The sequence below is a fragment of the Arvicanthis niloticus genome, chromosome 12 (genome assembly GCF_011762505.2).
Source record: "Arvicanthis niloticus isolate mArvNil1 chromosome 12, mArvNil1.pat.X, whole genome shotgun sequence".
NCBI lineage: Eukaryota > Metazoa > Chordata > Mammalia > Rodentia > Muridae > Arvicanthis > Arvicanthis niloticus.
In genome coordinates this window covers 18,117,025-18,126,422 of record NC_047669.1, presented here as the reverse complement: position 1 = coordinate 18,126,422, position 9,398 = coordinate 18,117,025, and positions in this window count along the sequence as shown.

Genomic DNA, 9,398 nt, shown 5'->3' with positions numbered 1-9,398 from the left:
TGGGTGGGGCTTCTCTGCAGAGCAGTTTCATCTCCTCTACACAAAGGCACCAGGAGGCTGAGTTCGATGCTGAGTGTCTATTCGAGCACCCAGCCTGCTCTGTCTGGGACAGAAAGATTGACTCTTATGTATGCACATGGGGTGCACCTCCTTCCCTACAGTGAGGCCAGGCTCCCCTCTTCTGTTTATCATTAGACACCTCGCTGAAGTGGAACCCATCCTGAGTCTTTCCCATCTGGGGCTCCCTGGGCTTGGCTAGCCTGTCTACACACTGGCTCTGATACCTGCTTTTCCACACAGCGGGCCTCTACTTTCATGTCCCAGGACCCCCAGCCCACAAAAAGGCTCCTCCAATACTACAGACAAAGCCGAGCAGGAAAAAAAAAAATGTTGGGAGTCCTGCTATCCTTGGTGGTGACGCTCATTGTGAAGAGCCTTCCTCGTGCTGGTCCTTTTCCACCTCCATTTCAGTCTTATATACAAAGATGAAAGCAGGAGTGTGTTTCTGGGAGTGAGTCAGGGTGTTGCCTTTTGACTCTGTTCTCTCACTGCACCCAAGGACAAGCAGTCCACAGTGACTGAGAACACAGAAACCAGAGCCAGACAGAAGCAGGGCTAGGCATGTGCTTGCAAAACCAGATTTTCTTCTTCCAAAGGCTAGAAAATACCAGGCTGGAACAAGCTGGAAGAGGAAGTTGGGTCAGAACAGAGTGGGTGAAAAGTCCTGAGTAACTCAGTGTGTCTTCCTGCTCTCCATCAGCCCTGGGGCCCAGAGACCTGGAACAGAAAATAGTCATCTTGGACATGAGCAAATGTGAAGTCAGGGGGAGAAACCTTATCTCTGAACAGAAGCAAGTCTCTTCAACTTGAGGCACGAGGGACTCTACACTGCTGAAGGCAGTGACCAGGGTGTGTATGCTCTCCTCAGATGAAGGCAGTCTGTGGGAAGGGTCCTTTTGAAAAAGCTAGACCTCCTTCTGAAAACAGACAAACAGCAGGGTGGTGGTGGCGCATGCCTTTAATCCCAGCACTTGGGAGGCAGAGGCAGGTGGATTTCTGAGTTCGAGGCCAGCCTGGTCTACAGAGTGAGTTCCAGGACAGCCAGGGCTACACAGAGAAACCCTGTCTCGGATAAAAAAAAAAAAAAAAAAAAAAAAAAAACAGAAAACAGACAAACAAACCAACCAACCAACCAACCAAAAAAGCCTGAGCCCATCTGCACAGAAATGAATTGAGTTTTCCCAAGTGACTAAAATATCTTTTTACACTAATTTTAGGAAGAAGAGGTAAATAATGAAGAATCAAAAAGCAAACCAAGGATTTAAAGTAACAACAACAACAACATTTTCTTTGGGTGCCGGAGTGATGGATCAGCAGTCAAGAGCACTTGCTACTCTTGCAGAAGACCTGGGTTGGATTTCCAGTACCCACGTGGTGGTTTACAATTGTCTGTGACTCCATCTCTGGGGAATCCAATGTCCTCTTTTGGCCACCTCAGTCACTTGCATGCCTGTGGTGTACACACATACACTCAAATCCACATACATACACATAAAAGAAAAAAATCATTAAAACAACAAAGTTTCTATAGCTTCTAGTGACTCCCCTGGAGCCCACAGTGGGCAATTCAGAGCATGTCTGTTTTGTAGGTGACACTTTTGCCCCTGGAGAAATTGATAGTTGGAGAGTGACTGTTTACTAGGCCATTATGATGGTTAGTTGTTCTTTTTTTAAAAGACAAACAAGCAAAACAATATCAGAGTTCATTGTCAAAAGAAGTCAGGACAGGAACTCAAGCAGGGCAGAAACCTGGAGGCAGGCACTGATGCAGAGGCCATGGAGGAATGCTGCTTACGTCACGGCTTGCTCCCCATGGCTTGCTCAGCCTGCTTTCTTATAAAACCCAGGGCCACCAGCCCAGGGATGGCACCACCCACAATGGACTGGGCCTTTCTCATCTATCACTATTTAGGATACCCTACAGTCTTGCCTACAGCCTGATCTACTGGAGGCATTTTCTCACCTGGGGCTCCCTCCTCTTTGATGGTTCTATCTTGTGTCAAGTTGACATAAAACTAGCCAACAGAAGATTGGATCCAGAGTTTCAGGCATGCTAAGCAAGGAATTTGACAACCTAGCTGCAGCTGGTCATAGTTAAATGAACTTGAGGCGATTTAGAATTGCCTTGGAGACAAACTCTGGGTATGTCTGTTAGGGGTTTTGCACTGGGAAGACCCATTCTGAATGTGGGTGACGCTGTCTCCCAAGTACTAGGATCTTGGACTGAAAAACAAGTAGAAGGCAAGCTCAACACCAGCATTCCTCTCCTCTTCCTCGGAGGTGAATGTGGCTGCTGGCCACACTCCTGCTGTCATGCTGCTTGCCTTACCAAGAAAGACAGCTGAGCAAGGGTTCTGTTCTCCCAGCCATCTGCATCCCTTCTTTGCATTACAGTAAAACGGAGCTTGGCTGTATTCCACAACTGACCACAAGCTCCTTAAATGCATTTTTCAAGAGTCCTAAATCCTTTGGACAAAAGGTGATACATATCTCCCTTTAAAGCATTCGTCTAGGGAATGGGTCATCTTAATGGTTCTTGCCTGGGTGGGATTGGGGCATTTTTTAGCTCCAAAGAATATTTGTAATGCCTGGAGACATTTTTGACTGTTGTAAATAGAATGGGGGTAGGGAACAGGATGCTAATAGTGTCTAGAGGGTAAAGGTCAAAGGTCAATATCCAATAATGTACAACACATCCCCCAATGGCAAAGAATTATCTAACATCTCATCAGTGTTTATGTTAGGCAATTACAGAAAAAGGAGCGTAGTCAGTAAGGGCCAGAAGGGCAGCTCACGTGCCTCAGGCCACGCTCACAGGCCTGCTCTGCTGCCCATCATTTGGAGCTGATATCAGTTGAACAATCTCTCAGGATAGTTACAGAGTCTGAAGCCAGCATGACCAGAGGTAATAAAATACATCGTCGACCAGGATGCCTGGTTGCTCTACGCTGACAACAAGAAGCACCACCGAGCCTAGAACACTAGTAGTTGAGTGAATCACATGCGGCCCAGTGCACCCAAGTGGATCAAGAGCAGAGCAAAGCACAAGCCTAATCTAATCTCTCTAGGTGGAGGTCCTTCTCTGGCTTCCCCTGGCAACCAAGTTTCCTCGTGACCAGCTATGTTTCTTTGGCTATGTCAGGGTTATCAGTTATGTAAGTATGTCTTCAGCCTGGGGCCAGAGTTCAACTAAAATGGTTTCGCCCCTTGGCCCTCATTCCTTCGTAAGTTTGTCCTTTATAGTGTGCAGGTGATCTGAGTGCAGAGGGTTATTCTGAGAAACAGAGGAACCTGTGGGTATCCAGAACAGTGATTCTCAACCTGTGGTAGCTTTTGGTCAGTCTGAACTTTCCCAATGATTAGACACTAAAAGTACTAATAGCATCACGTAGGAATAGAGCTGGGAACAGTTTGAGGCTGCCAAGGAGGAATCCTGTTGGAAGCCGTTAAGAACCACTGGTAGTTACCATATTAGCTCTTGAGCTGGAAGGCACAGCACTCTAGAGTTGCTGACGCTCCTCCGTGGAATGTAGTGGAATGTTCTTGTTCCTTCTGCACCCAGGGACCAGCTGCAGGGACAGTAATTGCCTTCACCATCTGGCTGCCTTGGAATCTCTAGAACATTTTCATATCCCTCATCTCACTGGCAGACAGTTCTACCTTCCAGTGAGTACTGTAGGGAAGGGAGATCACTTCTACTGTATGGGTAAAGACAGGGCTAGGAGACCTGATTTAAACTCCAGGGCCTGGGCCCCATCCTGTGACTATGGACCCAGGGCTCCTTCCACTCCCCTAGCTTTGGTAATGAACCCCCGAAGGAGATCTCTGCAGCACTGAATATCAAACTCTCACGGAAACGAGTGAATGAAGTCATCAAGCAGTAGGTAACTGATAAACCAGTCATTTTATATATTCCTAAGTCTCAGTTCACTCATGAGAATCTCACAGAGGTAAAATATAGAAAGTAATGAACAAGTTCATGTTCAGTTGCCATAGAAACCTATGCTTATCTTAGGGTTCATATTCTGTACAAAAATTCCAAAAATTCCCCCCTGAGGATCTTAGATTTCTAAATCTGAAAAGTAAAGCACACTAAATCAGATTAGATGTTTCTAGGTAATTTTACCTTTGATATTAGTATACATCTGTAAGTTCTGTCTGCCGCATCCAAGGAAAAAGAACCTTCTAGAATAAGTGAGTGGTTTCGTTACCTTGTTTTGAGAGATGTCCACCCACTCATTCACTCACTCACTCCACGTTGACTGAGTATAGGTCATCATGCTGGGCTTATAAACAAGACAAAAACACACTGGGACAGTTCCATATAGCTGCCCTTTATAAGGGAAGGAAGTCATTATGGCAGCCACACTGAAGACCCCCAAACTTGGAAGACCCTTACTCAAGTCTCGGGAAGTCGCGACCACCCACAAACTCCAAGACACCGTACCTGGATGCAATCAGCAGAGGTTTATTAGGGAAGAAAGCTGGCAGCCAGCGGTCAAACTGCACACTCTCGCAGGAGTAGAGTTTGACAAAGCCAGTCAGTCTGAGGAGGGTTTTTAAAGGAGTAAACCACAAACCAGGGGAGTGGGAAGGGGGGGTGAGGGGTTGTCAAGGATACATAACATAAAAATAGTGGAACATTTCAGAGGAACTCACCCTAAATGATTTAGAGTCATGTGAAAATCACTCTGCACACTCATTCTTCTCAAAAATGTAGTTTTACCATGTCACTGTGCCCTACCCTGTCATTACCAACTATTTCAGGTTAACTATTTTTCACTTGTTCCAGCTATAGCCCCACCTAGATGACTTGCATCCTTCTCTGTGGTCAGGAGTGTGTCTTCTTGCTTTGGGATTTCCCCACCCTGAGGCTTGAGTAATGTTAATCCAGCAAGTGTCCTCTGATTCAGGGATAATGCCCTCCACCCGGAATGTGTCCTGGGAAAGTGAAGGCCTGAAATCTTACATTCAGTTCCACGTTCTGGAACCTGCATTTTTTTCTGCTCAGGTCTAAGGGCAAAGAAAAAGTCTACATATATTTCATAAAATGGTCTTATAATTTTTCACTCTACATCACCACACGAGTTAAAGCCACCTTTGATGGCCACCATCAAGGGCTCTTCTGTCGGAAGGTAAGACTCCCAGAATACTAGGATGTCCTGGTAGTGAGTCAGAAAGACTCTGATTTCTGAACAGGCCCTCTGATGCCTACGGTGCTGAGTGAAAGCTAATAGGGGAACACTCCACCTTCAGGCCTTTGTGATCAAAATCTAAAAGCTCATTTTAGAAACTTTCAAACAGGCTTCAGTGAAACTATCTCAGGGACCAAAAAAAAAGTCAGATCTCATCTAGAGTTTAGCATTCACCACAGTTCACTAAGGAATAGTCTTCCTTCCAGTAAAAAAAAAAAAGAAAAAAAGAAAAAAAAAAAAGTTGTGGTACACACCGCAGCTGAGCAGTGGAATCCATATCTGAGAGCAGATTTAATCAAGAAAGTAACCACCTATCATTTGCAAGGGAGACGCGAGGTTGATCTGGGGAGTGGAAACTGAGGAAACATTTCTAGGTGGATTTTCTGACACTCCCTGCTGGACTGAAGAGGACAATATTAGTTACAGGAAATTACAAAAGTCTGTGGCACGGAGGAGCCGATGGCTCGCTTCATGTCCGTGTGGAAGGGTCGGCGAGGAGGCAAACAGAATCTACCTGACAGAGGAAGCGATGTCTCCGTCCGCTGGGGCTGGCTGCCGGTGCCTTGCCCGCTCGTCAAAGGCACCAAGATGCCAAAGACACTGCCCCTGCTTTGGAGTCAGTTATATTTCCTCTGGCGGAGACTCAGCCAATTATCTAGACAGTTCTAGCCAGCTTGGGCAGGTCCCCAGGGGAGTTGCTATCTGAGAGCACTAAGAGGTTGCTCACACCCAGCCTAGCAGGTCAGGGGATGGGGCTGATTGCAATGCCGCCTGGATACAGATAGGAGTCTCTGGGCAGTGCCTTTTGAAGACTATTGTTTTATGTGTGGTTCTGGAGATTTGAAAAAAAAAAAAAAAAAAAAAAAAGGCAGAAGCACAGGGGTGTGTGATAAGAAATCCTCCTGAGAGGAAGTAATGTCTCTACCCGTCACATTTAGATTGAGGACAGGGGTAGACAGGAGGCTGTGGGGCTTCAGCGCCTACCCCAGGTCTGCACAGGTTGTTAGGGGATCTCCAGGGACATCCACTCTTCCCATTAGCAGCAAACTGGGCCAGGGCCGGCACCGCAGCTGCACTACTGTTGTCTCTATTGAATTACAAAGCCGAGTAATTGCCATTTAAGATTCAAGTAATGGCGAGGGCATTCATCTGCGCTTTCGTTCATTTGTACAGCAATTAATTTGTTCCTAAGTTAACAATAAAAATGGCTATGTGATCTAATAAAGTAGAAATGACTGCAGGAAAAAAAATGTCTGTTCCACCCTGCTAGTCAGGCCGGATCACTCTGTGTCTGTCATGCTGTTGTGTCTCTCTGAGACGATTATTTTCAGGCAGGAAGAGGGGAACTGGGCATGCATGCTGGCCCCTGTCAGGGATCCAGCCTCAGAGGCTCTGAACAGGAAAATGAGGTTTGTGCAGTGCAACGCATTATTGACTTGAAATGGTAGAGACATGTGGGGCACCCCCAAGGAAGGCCAGGAAATGAGGCCTCTGGAATTGTTTAATGCAAAGCTAGACACAAACCAACCCAGAAGATTGTTACCACAGAACTGTGAGCTGGGGATCCTAGGCACCATATGGCCAGCAGATGCATTTTGCTTGGCATGAAAGGGGTTTGAAGTCCTCAGATTTGTTTTTAATTTTGAATAATTGGAGTATTTTCATGTAAATATCCAGATTTCCAAGTGTCATGGGAAGTTGGAATTTCACCAGCACAGCACTGCCATTCCTGTGTGACATCACTTCCCTGGGTCTGAGTCGTGACAGTCCATTTCACTCAGGCAGTGATTACTGCTTTACTGCAGTCACCCCAAGTCTGTGTGCCCTATCATCTGTCCATTATTAACCAGCCTGGCTAGGGTTTCAGCTTGTGACCCACTTCAGCATTTGCCTAAGTCACTTGCAGGAGTGACCTGCAGGGTGACTGCTGACGTTTGGCTTAACTCTTCTCTTCCTGGAGCATTTTGCCCTGTCAGCATTTGAATGTCTTAGACATGGTAGTTTCCTCAGCTAACGTCTTATACATGCTACTGTGTTGTGTGGTTCTGGCATTGAACCTATTGCCACAGGGCCAACGTTACTAGGGCAGCGGATCTACTTGTTAGCAAGGCTGAGAGAACAAAGTCACGCAGTGACTGAAATAGGAGATGACTTAAGTCTGGCGCCTTTTCTACTGTATCTCAGCTTCTTCTGGAATGTTCCTCATGAGATCACACATCACGGAGAAGTAAGAGCTGACTTAAGTTTGGGTGCCTTTTCCACTGTACCTCAGCTTCTTCTAGAATGTTCCTCATGAGATCACACATCACAGAGTGAAAATTCTCCGGCAACCTTCTCACTTTGGAGACGCCTGACAGTGTAGGCCTGTTGCTCTCCAAGATGGCATCCTTTGGTGAGAGGTGATATTGGAAGCCTGGCCTCTGATTCAGTCTGCTGGCTTCTGAGAGCCTTGCAATGGGAGAGAAACCAGCTGGACTCTCCCTACCCCTCTCTCAGATCAGCCCTGTGACCTTAAGCAAGTTTCCTCACTGGCTGTTATGTGTCATAACTTTGCAACATTAGCTAGAGATGACTGCCTCATGGAATTCTGTGATGCTTACAGGGCCTACACAGAGGTTCTTTCAGAGCCTAGGGGGTCTCTGAAAAATGTAAACTGTTAGGACCACAGGGTGAGAAAGGACATATATTCCAAGTTCCCTCTTTTTAAAGGGAGGAAGTATGGGCTCAGGGGACAGAACCCCACAGCTAGCTACAGACAGAGCTCTGATAGAACAGGTCTCATGTCCTTCCCAGTGCAGTGAGAATTGGAACTACAGGTCTCCATTGAAACCATCTGTCCCCAATCGTGGGCAGCCAGCCTATGGGGTGACAGCACTGCCCTGAGGGTTCCCAAGGGGTTTCAAGGAAGTCAAGGCCCAATCCAGAGACAGGACCATTTCACTGATTCCATGGGAAGGATAAAGTGGGAGGCAGGACAACCCTATACCTTTCTGCTTACCAACCCCAGGCTGGAATTCTGAATCGCATGGAATGAGAGAGAAAAGGGGTTTCTGCGTGGCTCTCAGCTCACCAACACAGGTTTGGGAGACAAGACAGCGCAAAGGAGCATTGTCTCCGCAAGCTGGTGGGACCCGCCAGGGCTCAGCTTAAGTAGGTCTCTGCAGTGACATCCAGGCATATTCTGCATTAAATTAGAGCTGGTAATTTCTTTCAGAGGGAAACAGCTCTGAAATGGCATGAAAGACAAAAATCTGTTCCTTGAAAAATGACACCATATGGGCCTGCGCTGCCGCAGAGGGGTAAGAGGCTTCGCCTCCCTTTGTTACACTCATCAAGCCGCTGATGTGAATGTCAGATTTGCAACAGAACCATATACTCACGGCACCCAAATTAGCTGCTAACAAGGAACTCTAGGCTAGCTCCAGGCAGGCAGATTGCTCTGACTGTGAGAGATGGAAAGCGCCTTAGCAAAACAGTGCTTATTGGTGTTCTCAAGCCTCAAAAGAGATCACTTCCTGCTCTCAGAGAATTGCCAGAGGAAGATGGTGCCCAGCCTTCTGTCTGCCTCCGTGCCAGGAGCCAACAACCAAACCTGCAGATTAGGAGAAGACTTCCTCCAAAGACGATACGGAGAGTTCAGAATATTGGTGGGAAGAGGTGAGGGAGGGACTCTGAGATCAGATCGGGTGGGGGAGCTGGGTCCCAGGAAAGGCGATGTTAGCATTTCAGAGTATGATCCAGTACCAGTTAAACTAGCAGCTTCACAGAGACTTTAGCGAAGTCACTTACAGCACATGTCTATGAGGACAAATATTGTTTAGCAGCCGAAACTGGTCATCCTAAACTCTCTTCCACCACCCTGCAATTTATTGGTGGAGAATTTCTTTTCCTATCTGTTGTAACACTAATTGAGCTGCTTATAATGACAAATGTTACTTGGGTAGTGGTAGCACACGCCTTTAATCCCGGCACTCAGGAGGCAGAGGCAGGCGGATTTCTGAGTTCAAGGCCAGCCTGGTCTACAGAGTGAGTCCCAGGACAGCAGGGGCTACACAGAAAAACCCTGTCTTGAAACAAACAAACAAAATAACGGCAAACACCACTAACAGACAGACCCTGGTCCAGTCAAGCTTGTGATGTCCT